This window comes from Homalodisca vitripennis, chromosome X, assembly GCF_021130785.1.
Source record: "Homalodisca vitripennis isolate AUS2020 chromosome X, UT_GWSS_2.1, whole genome shotgun sequence".
Lineage (NCBI taxonomy): Eukaryota > Metazoa > Arthropoda > Insecta > Hemiptera > Cicadellidae > Homalodisca > Homalodisca vitripennis.
The window spans coordinates 120,665,707-120,679,404 of record NC_060215.1 but is presented as its reverse complement, the minus strand read 5'-3'; positions in this window follow the sequence as shown (position 1 = coordinate 120,679,404).

Sequence of the window (13,698 nt, the reverse complement as noted above, 5' to 3'; positions counted from 1 at the left end):
TTTTTTAAACTTTAACTTTACAATTTTATTCCTGGAATGGAATGTAATCATGTTAAATATATAAATATTTTAATGATTAATAAATTATTTTTTTTAGTTTTTAGTTAACCAGAGTAGTTATATCTCTGTATTTCCTATCAAGATAAAACATTACAAATAATTCATTTTATCAAACAGTGTTTAAGACAATTATTCTAATCGCTAAATATAGTATAGCTAACTAATGGACAGAGTTAATTGACATGATAACGGCTAGCTGCATTTATGTTTTTCAATTTAGAGAAGCACAAAAAAAATAATAAAATTTATAATTAGGTGCATAAGAAAGTAATCCTTTTGATTGCTTGCAAACGACCTTAAAGCTGTATAAATAATCTTTGTGTTAAAAGCAACACCCACTGTAGGACAATACTGTGGGATATAAACGATTGCAATGGCCAATTAACCCAACATTTCAGTAATGTTTTATTTTGGATTAAATGCGGCAATGTAAATGTATTACACCCTTTTGTCTTCATGGAGTTTTTTTCAAGGAGATAAATATTAGTAATAATTTAGTAAGTAGTAAATAAATAATAATATTAATGTGATATAACAGCCAATTTATCTATGTTACATGGAACATTTTCTTGCGTAAAAAGATATCCACAAATGATATAAACAGTGGCATCAGAAAAAGTTTTCAATTAACCAGAGTAGTTATATCTCTGTATTTCCTATCAAGATAAAATATTATAAATAATTAATTTCATAAAACAGCATTTAAAACAATGATTCTAATCGCTACAAATAGTATAGCTAATTAATTGACTGTGTTAATTGACATAATAAGGGCTAGCTGCAATTATGTTTTTTAATTTAGGGAAGTATAAAAAATAAAATAAAATGTATAATTAAAAAATATCCGAAAATTGTTTAATGTTACTACAGGTTTTAAAATGTTTATGCTTGTTACAATTCACGAGAAACCGCTACATGAACCGAAGCGTGTCGGAACAAATAACTTGTACTAGCTACAGTTTTTTTTTTCATTACCAGTTATAAATAAATTGAATTAGTAGATGGATTATGACAGTTGATTATATTCCTCAACTTGGAATTTATATTTTTAAACATAATATATAGTGCATAGAGCAGGAAATTTGGGATCTTAGGCCGATATTTTTCTAATGGTCGCCCTAAGCTCTTAGTCCCACTCAGCACATGAGGATAATCTAAGGCTAAAAATTACCTATGCTACACGTAGATCTATATTGTTTGTAACATTTGTTGTGACGATTCGGAAGTCATGAAATTTTGAAAAAATTTGATAATGAAGGAATTTTATTTTCAATTTAAATGTTTTTGAAAAGATTAACTGTTGCATCTTTAGTTTTCTCTTTAGACTTAAATCGCAGTTATTTAATCTTGAACTCCTAATATAATCTTAATTGAAAATTACACCGGGAATGTCAAGAAATCATAACTGTTTTATATTCTACAATAATAATGAAATGTTGTATAGAACTGCTTATCAATTATCTTCACATCGTTTTTGAAAATGATAATCAGCACCCCAGTTGTGTCTTGATTTCAATTTTTTATAAAGTGATTTAGGTTACATTGTTCCCGTAATATTCCAGGCTGGGTGTTAAATTTTAATTAAGGGATACAGGGAAGTGCGCCGATAGTCAGTTTCTATTGTTATCGTTACAGTAGGCAAAGGAAAACTCTTCTGTCAAAATCCGGGTAGTGCGGTGAGCTAGAGTTAATAATTCATCTTTGAGAAACTAAGGTTATTGAGGTTCCTTAGACCACTCAATTCTGAACGTTTAAAAATGAATATATTTAAATAGGAATAACGGCATCTTTAGTTTTGTAACAACACGATCAAGCCTCGTGAGCAAGAGTTCTCTAACTCTGAAATAAGGTGTGATAAGCAGGAGGGAAGAAAAATGTAATCTAAATATATATATATATATATATATATATATATATATATATATATATATATTAATAAATATATGATGGCAGGCCTGGTCCTACAGTATTGACATAGAAAGACCAGTGTTCTAGTTTTTTAATTGATTTTGAAGTGTTAACAGCAAGTTAAGTTCTAACCTGTGATTCAAGGTAAAATCTATATACGCATGTATAATTACATTTTCAAGACCAATAGTTACAACTTAAATTTCTACCTAAAAGAACAGTTTGAAATGTGTGATTGGAACTTAACCTAAGAATTAACTTAGTTGAAACGGCTGTTTTCTCAACTTAGCGCACGCTCAAATCTTCAACAGTGTTGCCAACATTACAATGCAAGATTGACCTAACTTACTTCGATTAGGCAACGATAGAGTGTGCCAGCCATCAGACTTTAAACGCCATCTGTAGTTGACCACTGATAACTGAACTTGGTTTTCAATGAGCGCCTCTTATCAGTGACTACACCTCTTATCAGCTGCTGCTGTTGCTTCTTATCGTCGACTCAACTGTCCATCACTCGTGTGTTCAGTTGTATCTCTAGGCTGTAGGCACTCCCAAAAACTCAATAACTCCACTTGCAAGTGTAAACAAATTAGTGGAAGTGTGTATAGAGTCAATTACTTTATTTCTTTATTAATTTATTGAGTTTAATTATTCTACACATTGTTATGTTTTTTTAATGTTGTTAGTCTAATATTCTGGAACTTTGTTAGTCTTGCCACCAATTTATTATTCTATCTCTTACTTAAATTGTGAAAATGACATTAAAAATTATTACAAGTGCAGGCAAACCCTATCTAGTTCTGAATGACTTTAAATTTCGGGATGTAAGAACTCTTGTAAACGGTAACATACCTTGGCGCTATTGTGTTAAAACCTGTAAATGTTCAATCAAGACTGATAGCAATAAGACTAAAGTACTGGAACTAAATAATGACCACAACCACTCATCACCAACAACCTCCAATAGATCATCGGTCGCAGCGGTACCGCAACGGAGAACATCTCGCCGAACCCGCTCTACCGCCACTGACACGCCTTCACCGAACATTTCAAGCCCCGTAACGCCTTCATATAGCCTTTTAAACCCTGCAGCATCCACGCCAAATCAAGTTAGCATCTCCATAGACACTTCTCAACCATCAAATTCTATGTATCTTTCTAGTACAAAAATTCAATCGGACCCTAACACTTCACTCACTCAAACTCCTAAACCCTCTGAACAAAACACATTTTCTAATGAACCGTCCCAAACCCCTTTGCCATGTACCAAAGAAGAAAAATCAGTACAAACCACACCCCTTTCCACTTAACCTTCTACGCCCTATTCCAGCAGCTCCTTCCCGAACATCGAAGAGTTAGAAAACTCCAATTCAAACCTCCGCACAAAAAATAAAATAGTAAACGATGAAGTAAAAAATATGATCAATGCAATACGAAGCCTTGGAAAATGACTTAAAGTTTAAAGAAGAAACCATACTAAAACTAAAAGAAGAACTGAAGAAATACGAAGAAAAATATCCACACCCATCTCAACCGACGACTTCCCTCTTAACTGACAAATCTAATCAAGCCGATTCCCCACACCTTTTACTTCCTTTGTCTGATAGTTTTGAGTCCCTCCTAGCCCGAGAAGAAGATTTCAAAACAGTCAGTTATAAAAAAAACCAAAAAACCAAAACCAAACAAAAAACCTGCCCTAAATAATCACAAAAACCGGAAATCTTTGCAATCGGCTCTAAACTCTAAATCTACAATTTACCCAACAAAAATCCCATTCTTTAACGTGTCAGTGGTAGGAGACAGTCATGCCCGTCACCTGGCGCCTCTCATCTCCGAGAGAACATCTCACCGGACCAGAGTCAACGGGGTCTGCAGGCCGAGAGCCGGCCTTCTCACTATCTCCTCCACCTTCATCCCACCACCGGACCCACAGGGATGCCTTGTGCTGCTTGCGGGGACAAATGATGTGACTGCAGGAAGACAGACCGACATTTTCCAACACTTCGAGGAAATCATCAAACAGCACGAGCAGACTTCCAGGATTCTGGTAACTTCTTTGCCTCATAGACACGATCTGCCTCCCTCCAGCCACATCCATGACGCCGTATCCCTTGTAAATCACTACCTAGAAGAGCTGTGTGTTCGCTACAAGGGTGCGGAGCTTGTTGGCATCAGACACATAAGACGCAAGCACTTCACACAGCACGGACTTCACCTGAGAGCTTCCGGAAAGATTCTGATTGCTGACGCCATAGTGAGAGGGCTGGCCGGTATGTCTCTACCACGTCGCCCCCCGGCTCCGGCAGCGCCCAGGGTCCGGACTCCACCTCGCGGTCCCGAGCCTGCTGCTGATTGTGAGTCTCCTCCGACCCAAGATTCACCGAGAACACTGCCTCACGAGACCTTTGCGGACGCCGTGAAAACCAACACAGCCGCCTCACCTACACGACAGACTAACTCATTACAGACAAATGACATAAATACTTTTTTAGGGAATCCACTCTCAACCATGACACAAAACTAGCCAACAAAAACAAAACCTCAAAAATTCAAAATCTGAAAAACATATCTGACAAAAAGGTGACAATAATGCATCAAAATGCACAAATGGCCACGAACAAGCGGTATGAGCTAACTCTCATGTGCGAGGAACCCAATCCCGACGTGCTTGTTGTTACCGAACACGGGTTCAACAACAGCAATATCAACCAGTTCCAAATTCAAAATTATCAGTTGGCTAACTCCCACTGCCGGGCCTCCACCAAAGGAGGAGGCACAGCAATCCTCGTAAACAACAATCTATCTTACATTCCTGACATACTCACTGCTTCTACTGACACAGATTTCGAAATTACCGCGGTAAAACTCCAAATGACCCGACTACACCTTTTAATCATCGGATTGTTTCGAGCTCTCAGTGGAAACGAAACCTCTTTTTTTCCAAATTTGAAAAACTGTTGTCAAATCTGACTAGAAAAAGTCAGTACTTCATTATTATGGGTGACTTCAACATAGACGTTTTAGACATAAACAGCCCCATGGTAAAACGGTTTGACGACTTGCTCGGGTCGTTTGGTCTTGATTGGTCGGTGAACTCGCCAACGAGAGTCACCCACCACTCAGCAAAGGCCATTGACAACGTTGTTACGAACATGACTGACGTAAGTGTGAAAGTGATCAACACCGCCATATCTGATCACTACGGCCAGCAGGTTACTATTAGTGATCATGAGCCAGAGTTGGATCCAGTTATCAACAAAAACAATTAGAGACAGCAGGCCCACAAACATAACGCTCTTAACTATCTGCTTTCGTAAGAAAGTTGGAGTTTTCTAAATTTTAAGGATCCTGTTGATGTACAGTTCAAGAAATTCGAAGAGACTTTCAAATTCCATTTAGACGTGAGCTGTCCCCTTAAAACAGTTAAACAAAAACCGAAGCAACAGAAGTGCCAATGGATTACCAAAGGTATCCTGGTCTCGAGAGAAAAATTATTATTTTTACTCTGAAATCAAGAAGCACACTACTAATGAAGAGTTCAAAAATCTTTTTCAAAAATTACAAACGTAATATATATAGAAAATTAATCAAAGCTGCGAAAGCTTACGATGTCAATAAAGGCATTGCTCACGTCGAAGAACGTTTCAAAAACTGCCTGGACCAAACAAACAAACAACGAGAAATTCAAAGACCCTTTAAGGGTTGCAAACGCATTTAACAGTTTCTTTGCTTCCAGTAGGGGCTGACCAAGGCCTCCACTCGCCTAGTAGTCAGCCTCTTCTCACCTTAGTGCCCAGGCCCAGCAGCCTCCATGGCTCTTGTCCCGGTATCAGAAGAGGAAATTGCCCGGGTTATTAGGAATTTTTCAACGAAAAAAATCGAACGACTCCAATCATGTGTCAACGTGGCTTCTGAAACAATGCTCTAAACACTTTTTGAGGCCACTCGAACACTTGATTAACCTCTCTTTCAACTCAGGGACCTTTCCCTCTTCTCTAAAAAACGGCAAAAAGTAACGCTAATGTTTAAGAAGGGCGACCCTTTTTCTTTTCAAAATTATCGCCCAATTTCAATCTTACCGGCCTTTAGCAAGATTTTTGAGAAGGCTTTTCTCATGAGAATCGGAGATTTCTTAGAAAGGCAAAACCTAATATCAGCAAACCAATTCGGGTTCCCGAAGCGGAAAAGAGCGACCATAGACGCAGTCGCTTGTCTAGTCAAGATGATAGTAGAGGAAATAGAAAGTCGAAGTACAACACTAAGTGTTTTCCTTGACTTATCTAAAGCTTTCGACTGTGTTGATCATGACATCCTGCTTCTCAAACTAGAGCATTACGGGATACGAGGAGTGCCACACGCCTGGCTCGAATCATATCTTAGTAATAGGCAACAATTTGTAACAATTTCAGACGTCAAATCGATAGAGAGAGAGCTTCGCTATGGAGTCCCCCAGGGATCCATACTAAGTCCTTTACTCTTTTTGGTTTACGCTAACGACGTTGGGTCATCCTCTACAACATGGACGAATAGTCCAGTACGCAGATGACACGACTCTCTGCTTTAGGTCCAAGGTGAAAACACAGTTGGAAAAAAAACACGTTCATAGAACTCAACAACGTAATTCCAAAATTTCAAATGAGCTAAACTTAAAAACAAACCCGACAAAATCATCTTTTATCCACTTCAGCCTACGACAGGCAGACTCAAATTCCACTCCACAGTCATGTTGGATGAAAGTGAGGTTGAGGAAGTCTGCACGACCAAATTCCTTGGAATTCACCTCGACCGAGGTTTGACTTGGAATTGTCATGTAGACAATGTCTGTGCCAAAACTAGCCTCAGGGCGTTTATGTTTTAAAACAACTTTCGAAGTATTGCCCAACTCAGGTACTGATGACGGCATACTTCGGAGTAATCTATCCACACCTTTCCTACGGATTGGTCTTGTGGGGAGGATGCTCAGCCGTAAACATTAAACGAATTTTCACTCTGCAGAAAAGGGCTGTTCGGATAATCGCTAAACTACATAGGAGAGAGTCGTGCAGACCAGCTTTCAAAAAATTTAAAAATCTTGACCTTACCTTCCCTTTATATCTTAGGAAACTTGTCTTTTCTTTAGGTCAAAGTGCGATCATATAAGAGGAAGTGAAATTCACTCCTATTAAACTAGATGAAGGGAGGACTACCGAACTGGGAGACACAGAACGTTAACATTTTATGCACTTCGGCATACTGCCACTCACAATCGATATAGGTAAGTGCGCGCCGATGGTCAAGTTTACATTGCTGTCGTTACAATAGGCACAGACCACGGCCGCCTCTCACAATCGATATAGGGTAAATGCGCCGATGGTCAAGTTTACATTGCTGTCGTTAAAATAGGCACAGGCCACAGTCGCATCTTACAATCGATATAGGTAAGTGCGCCGATGGTCAAGTTTACATTGCTGTCGTTACAATAGGCACAGGCCACGGCCGCCTCTCACAATCGATATAGGTAAGTGCGCCGATGGTCAAGTTTACATTGCTGTCGTTACAATAGGCACAGACCACGGGCCGCCTCTCACAATCGATATAGGTAAGTGCGCCGATGGTCAAGTTTACATTGCTGTCGTTACAATAGGCACAGGCCACGGCCGCCTCTCACAATCGATATAGGTAAGTGCGCCGATGGTCAAGTTTACATTGCTGTCGTTACAATAGGCACAGGCCACGGCCGCCTCTCACAATCGATATAGGTAAGTGCGCCGATGGTCAAGTTTACATTGATGTCGTTACAATAGGCACAGGCCACGGCCGCCTCTCACGATATGGGCGGTTAGGCGCGCCAGAGTCGATAACACAAACTCTATAGATTATAGTAAGTCCGCCATCAACAGTTGTGCTCAAAGTAGGAGAGAGGTTAAGTTTTAAATATTACTGTTAAATACTTTTACTGAATAGTTACGGAGCAAAAATATTTAAGTAATTATACGTACCATAAACTACCTAAAATGTGAGTTAAACCTTCATTTAGCACCCAAATATAAAATAAAATAAAAAATCTATGTCAGTTTTGTAAACGGTTCTAGTTCAAAAAAGTAATTATTCTATGTTGCTTTATATGTTACGTAATAAAACTGTAGTTAAAAATGTAATAACTCGAAACATGTTTTTTTTTTACTACAGTTTAATTGATTAAAATGTATAAAATTTCAATTATATACAATTTAAAATAAAATTATGTATTATTTTATTACATTTATATTATTTAGGTGCGTTTTGTTTCTTAAGTAAAAAAACTGTACTAAACAATTATCTACTAAATTTATTTTTTAGAAGCAGTTGAGTTTAAAAAAAATCTTTTAATGTGTTAACACACATTTTATAAATCTCTCAATCACAGTGAAAAATTCCCAAATCTAATATATTAAGTTTTCAGTGTAGAATGTTGCAATGAACTTATATAAAAATGTGATTTATTAATGCTTACTTAAGAAGAGTCCCACCAATTTTAGTTCTCAGTTATTAAGGGAAATATAAAAATGTAGCAGGAATAAAATCTTTACATAATTTTTTTGTAACAAAAAATTATTATTTAAGTACAGGATAGTGAAAAATAAAACTTAAAGTTGGTTACCATATTAATAAATTGGTAGATGTTTGTTGAAGTTTTAATACATTTTTTTTGTCTCTAAAACAAGGAGATATTCCCTATTTTACGTTTAATGTCAATGTTTTGGTTTTTAAACCTCCATGGTAGACCAAAGAAATTAAAGACATATCTTATAAGACACACTTCAAACATATTTTCGTTGTCTTTTTTAAATTTATGTAAAACGGTTTAACCATTACAGTAGTATCAAAAGAAAAATGCTCTTAATAACATAATATTAGGTCAAATTATTCAAGTCCGGTACCTTTATAAAGATTATACAAAAAAAGTCAACAAATACCTAAATATAAGAATAATTAATACCAAAAAATAGTAAAATGAAATTAATAGTTTTTACATTCGTTTTCGTATTACATAAATAGTAAAAAAAATTAGCAATTACTCTATTAATCACAGACAATTCACAGGTTCTTAACCAATACATTTTTCATCGGACTAAGTAGTCTCCGGTTTTAATAGGGAAGTACACATATTAAAGCGTTTAAACCCAGAGATGCCGTGAAAGAAAAACTGCTACGTTTATATGTCCGCATCATTTATATTTATGCTAAATATACCAGATAATATAGTGCCATAATAAAATATGTTACGATTGTTTAACTCAAAAACATATTCAAAATCAATATTTTGATAGTAAAATTTAATTAAGGGCAAGCAGCTGCAATTTAAATAAATTTACATGTATAAATAATTCTTCAGGTATATTTATGATTCTGAAATTATCAATTAATAATTATTTGTTATAAAAATACTACTACCTGCCACTAATAGAAAAAATCCAAACGGATTAAGTACAGTAAAATATTAAAAAAAGGGCTTTATTTACTCTTTCATCAATTGACATTTTATTTTTAAATAATATTAGGTTATAAGTTAATAGGCGCGCCTTAATCTATTTAGTTCATTAATGCATAAATGATTATTCGAATTTAAATGCTACATAATGAATATAAAATAATAAAGCAGAGCTTACCTGTTTAAAAAGGCAAGATACAATGCAGGAAAGATGCATTTCGAATAGGTAACACAGCACAAACTAGAAGGAAACGCACAGGTCACTGGTAAAGTGGCAACTGAGAAGATTCGGTATTCTGAAAAAATTAGTTGTACCTGGTAAGGGAGGGGGTAAGGATTTAGAAGTCGGTCACCATGCCCACCCCCAGGATAGTCCAGGAATAGTAGAGGTAGCTTTCTCTTTTTTTTGTTTATACCTGTCTCTATGTTGAGGTAAAATAACATAAGTTCACATTAATATTTTCCCCTTCTGTTTTAGACATAGTTTTCTCTAGTTTGTAAACAGTGTTATAAATTTAAAATATATTATTAGTAAGTATAGTAATGAAAATCTAATTTCTTCCCAACAACTAACTGATTGTAGTTATTAATAATAATAGAATAATTAGTTTTTATATTGATCAAAATTATAAGAAGTTTTAATGAATTTTGAGAACGATGTAAGGGTTAAAGTTCCTTCATTATTACTCAACTTAGCCATAGTACAGTACAGAGTCACCAGTATATTCAAAGGGAATACTACTTGTGTATGCTATACTCGTGTTGGTAAACCATAAATAAGTATAGATATGTGACATAATATAAGCATGAAAGACATTTTTACCAAAGAGAAATGAATGATCGAGAGGATTAAATATCTTTTTTATTTATTGGCATTCATAAATATACATGATGGAACTATATTTTATTGGAAAGGATATTGCATTTTCTATAAAGCTAAAAGAACTAAAGAAAATATTACATATTAATGTAACTTTTTTTAACAATTAACGATATACAGTTTATGCAATATATTCTTAAGAATTGGAATTAATTAGATTTTCAGCAATAACTGTTAATAGGAAAAATTTATTAAGTTTAGAAATAATGCTTGAATTCAACATTCACTTGTAAAAATGTAACATTATTAAAGTAAAAATAAACGCATGTCTTAAATTCAACGATATTTGTGTAACTCAAAAAATATAAATTATAATTATAGCAGTGTAGGCTACTGCATTATTGAAATTTGTGACTAAAATTATGACTTAACGCGTTAAAGTAACTTTATACCAAATTTTGGCAGCGCTGCAAAATGGTAAACGCTAGTGGTTTTACCATATGCGGATGTCTTTCTCAGACCTGGTTACTAATCTTGTTGTAAATTCGTTTACAGTCATTTACTTGCATTTCCAAGAACTGTTTGTTGGACTGAGGTACTTTGTTTTCAGGGCTGTCCAAGCGTAATTGCTCTCCCCAGAGGCACGCCATTGTTCTGGTTAAAGGTCCTCCTGTTGTCTAAAGTCATCATCGAGTCCCATAGTGTGAGGCCATCCACCGGAAAACTCCTGTCACACTGGGAGCTAAGCCGCTATCTGAAATAGAAGATTAGATTTATATATATATATATATATATATATATATATATATATATATATATAGATTAGATTAGTCTTTAGGTAGATCAAGAAACACACCGATATCTGGTTATGACATTTCCCCCCCTACAACCATATAGAGAAAGTGTCCTACTCCGTTAATTGATAATTTACTTTTTTTACACCGAGTTCATCTAAAAGCTTGTTGTGTCTATTCAAAAAACTAAGCATCTATTTTTATGTGCCCCTTGTGAACATTAGATTGAGTTTATTGTATTTTTGTCTAGTAGTTGTCTAATGATTTAATCTATTTCTTGCTCAACTACGGGAGCCAACTCCAATGAGTGAGATGGCTTCTCTCTGCGTGGTGGTTTAGGCGAGGTATTTGCTCATTAGTAAGATATGCGAAACTAAGAAAACTACAAACCTTCCTTCACCCTCCTATCCCAATTTGCAATTTTATTTTTCTATATAATGAAATTTTTTATTAATTTTGTTCCAGACAGATATGCAAACATGTTTTACAAGCAATTTTGATTTTGATACATCTTAGGTTTTTGCTGCCTGGATCAACATCCTGTAAGTTTGTTTGTAAACGAAAAAATTTTTTGAACACTTTGTTGTATTTAGTTTGTCTCTAGAAGTTAGAATTGTCTTTTCAACGCAAGCGTTGTACACACTGTTAGAGCATCATACCACATTTTACCTATTAGTTACGTAACGTTACATTTTCACCCAAAAGTAATTAACGAATGAGATAAATAAAAAACTATTAGCATATATACATAATGAAACGAAACTTTATTGAGAATGAGAAAGACAATTTTCAATAAAGCGAAATAAAAGTTATTATTCATTATAGTAATTTTTCCTAGAAAGTAAAAACATTTACTGTGTTAAACATATTCTTTTGTAATATATATATAACTATTACACTGGAGGTTAAATATACAATAAAATTTAACTTGCATTTAAAAATAAAGCCTGATTTCCGCAACATTTACGCGTTGAAATTAATACTTTTAGATACAAATATGCATGTCTTAAAGATAACAATATTAGTATAACTTATAAAATATCATTGTAATTATAGTAATATATTTTATTATTAATGGCAGTGACTCATGGAATTATAATGATGTAGAAGTAAAACAAATGTTTATAGCATATTATTATAACGTGGAAACTTTTAAACACAATTTACAATTAAGTGTCATCCCTAAGCGGTTGACTTTTTCAGAATTGGTGACTAATCTTGTTATAAATTCCTTAGAGTTTACTCGTATTTCCAAGAACTGTCTGTTGGTCTAAGGAGCTTTGTATTCAGGGCTGTCCCAGTGTAATTGCCCTCCCCAGCATCGCACCATTGCTCATTTTAAAGGTCTAAAGTCATCATCGAGTCCCATAGTGAGAGGCCATCCACCGGAAAACTCCTGTCACCCTTTTGTCACTGAATTATGTTTTCCGGTACCGACACTGGCAGCTTAGTCGCCAACTGACATAGAAGATTATAATTACTTAGAACGGGCTTATGTTGCAGATAATCATTACATAAGAATAGGCTGATGGTAACTAGCTACAAGAAACATACTTTAAATTACATGTAATAGGAAAAAACTAAAATAGTAATTATCCAAATATGTAATTTATCACGATATAAAAAAGTACATGTATAGCATTACTTCATAGTCTTCTACTTTTGTTTTTACTTTAAATTGTTTATGAAAATTACTCAGGTTCTAAAAATACAAATTTGTAAAGAACTAACTTTTTTATAATAAACTTTTAAATAAGTAGGCTATTTATTAGATTAAAAACGTGTAACTAATTAGTTAGCTCTGATGTTTAATTCTAGAGCCGGCTACACAACTATAGATCATCATATTCATGTTTTAACAATATACATAATATCATAAGGTTTTATAAAAAAAACTGAGTTTGCCGTGTAATTTATTCAATCCTACAAAACTTGGATAAGAGGTAATTAATGAATTGTTACTGGGAAGCTCATATTTGAGCGGGTTTTTATAATTTGTTCTTTACAATATGCGATGGATGTTAAAATCATCAAATTTAGGTACATTTTTCTCAGGAAGTATTTAAGCTACACAATTAAACTATTAACAGCATGAAATACATTGCTTGCTTAGAAAACACAAGCACTTTCAAGTTAAAATGTTCCAAAATAAATGTTTAAGAACCTTTTGAATTATTATTATATTAATAATTCATTTTATGGTTAATGAAAATGGTCACCTATTGTAATAGTTTTGCTCACAAGTCTGTAATACAATACCATCTACATAAAAAAACCAAACTTCTAGCTTCAGTACTTTCTGATAAAAGTTTACTTTTATATGAAAAAAATTAAGTTTCGGTAAACGAGCAAAGAAGTCAATACTTGTCTTTATTGAAGAACAGATGTTTAAAACATCCCTGCACCATACTGAGGATCATCAGCATTCTCTTCTTCTTCTAACAGGGCAAGTTTTCTTTTGATTCTCGTAACTCTAGCCTCTTTAGTTATTTCTTGAGCTGCTTTGTCCGCCTTTTTTTATGCGAGTCAAAACTAGGTCGCGAAGCGCTTTTACTGCAGTACTACTCAACTTTAGGTCCAGCTTTTTGTAAATAATTAATTTACTGCAAAAGCCATAATTGAAACTGAATACTGCATCAAGTACTCCTAGTTTCAAGGTATGCAGT